The following is a 2,208-nucleotide window of genomic DNA, read 5'->3' as shown; positions in this document are numbered from 1 at the left end:
TATATATATATATATATATATATATATATATATACACACATACATACAAAGTTTAACCACTTGCTGTCTGGAGCAATTTCTTATATTTGCACACACATGATAAAATCTGAATTTTTGGCTAGAAAACAGCTTCAGACCCCCAAACAATTATATATTTTCTGAAAGCCGAGGTCCTGGAGAATAAAAAGAGTCTAGTTGCAATTTTTTATGGCGCACAGCGTTTGTGCAAATGTTTATCAAACCGATATTTTTAGGATAAAATAAACTAAATTGAAATTTAGTGCACAGAAACAGAATATAATACCCAATTTTTTGGTAAAATATAAAATGGGGTCACGCCGGGTAAATAGACACCAAACATGTCAACCCTTAAAATTGCGTGCGCCCGTGAAATCACAAAAAAACTACAATAACCAAAATTTCCCATAGGCGACACTTTAACCGCTTTTACGGCTCATCCGTTTAGTGCTAACAGTGATTGATGGGCCGAGAATTATTGCTCGCACTCCGACGCTTGCGACGATATGTAACATGTGTGGCGCAATTTTCGTTTTTGCACGTAGGCCCATCCGACACGTGTTTGCGTTGTATGTGCGTGCAGGTGGGGGGCAGGGACTGTAAATTATTTTTGGGGGGGATTTTTCTTTTTTTTTAAATCTGTTACTTTAATTTTTACATTTCTTTATACTCAACTTTATTACCACATAGGGGGGCTAACAAGCCCCCTATGTAATAGCAAATATAATGTGACAGGTCCTCTTTACGGAGACATCAGGGGTCTCTAAGACCCCTAATGTCACCTGGGGACCCCAAAGAAGCTGATGAAGCCGAGATCTGATTCACCAGCTTCTTCTCCTGACTCTAAGAGAAGGAAAATGTGCACAGTGACACCGGAAGTGATGTAATCCGCATCACTTCCAGGTCCAGTGATCAGAAGAGAGATCAGCGGCTGGAAGGTGCTGATCTCTCCTCCGATCCATCAGGGGAGACCCCCCGAGCTGGTCTCGGGCTCACATGGGGGACAGTGGAACCCAGGAAGCGATAGCGGTGAAGGGGGCGACGCACGCCGCAGCACTGTACAAGCGATACGGTTCCTACAGGCGCCGGATTGCTTGTATTTAAACAGCAATCCCCGGCTGTTTTAAACAGTACCAAGAACACAGCTACAGCAGCATGGACTTGACCAGGACCCTTGACCAGGAACAACTATCTTCCAGTAATGCAATATTTTTTGCAGTGAGAGTTGTACCAAATAGAGTCATGAGTTGAAGACTTTAGGATGGAACCCCCTTTAAGTACTTTGAACTGTTAAGTTGCTTGCACGTGTCACGATCCGGACTCACAGGTGTGATCTGGAATGTAGGATGTGGACCCTAGTTACACTTGTAGGCCACCAAGATCAAAGGGTGCAATCAGTGAAAGGTGACAACTCCCAGAGATGGAGTTCTAGCAGGGACAGGAGCCTAAGGAGCTCAATGAGGTAAGTGGAAGTCCAGCTCAGCTGGAAGTTCAAGGACTAGCCAGAGTGCTGCAATGCTGAGTAGATAGTATGGGATCCTCCAGGGCGCAGAGTCCAAGGGTGCACTGGTCTCCCCCAGAGCTCCTGATGGTGGAGATGTTACGCTGTGTGCTGACGCCCGGTCATGAACCCCAAGTTTACTCAACTCAGTGAACAGCCGATGATAATTAACAAGGCCAGAGTGCCGGACAGGCTGCAGACACAGACAACGGGACTCAAATCAAAGGTCAGGGGCAAACCGAAGACAAGGATTTCCAGGGACAAGCCAATGGTCAGCCCATGGATAAACTACAAGGAATTCAGCTCCAACAGCAAACGGGAAGGTCGGCATTTATAGAAAAGCTTTGCTCGGCCAGTGAGACGTGAGCTGCACTGGGTTTAAATAGAGTGAGCAAGAGAAAGGAACGACAGGATTGGCCACAAGCTGACTGCACTGATTGGCTGAGAAGCTGCATAAGAATCAGCAGGAGATGTTGGCCAACACCTAAAGTTGCCAGGCTACTGCAAGAGCAAGTTGGGAGCAAAGGACAAACCTGGAGGACTACAAGCAACAGCAGAGCCCTGCATGCCTGTAGAACCAGGGGTAAGAGGTCTGCACATACTGGTGGAACTCCAAGTGACTGCTCGGCTGCAAATCTGCATTGAACGGTGACAACACGGAGGTTCCTTTAGACAAGATTCATATGAAG

The sequence above is a fragment of the Nanorana parkeri genome, unplaced genomic scaffold, assembly GCF_000935625.1.
Source record: "Nanorana parkeri isolate BGI_ZX_2015 unplaced genomic scaffold, ASM93562v1 scaffold479, whole genome shotgun sequence".
Classification (NCBI taxonomy): Eukaryota; Metazoa; Chordata; class Amphibia; order Anura; family Dicroglossidae; genus Nanorana; species Nanorana parkeri.
Note: the sequence above shows the minus strand (reverse complement) of the source record.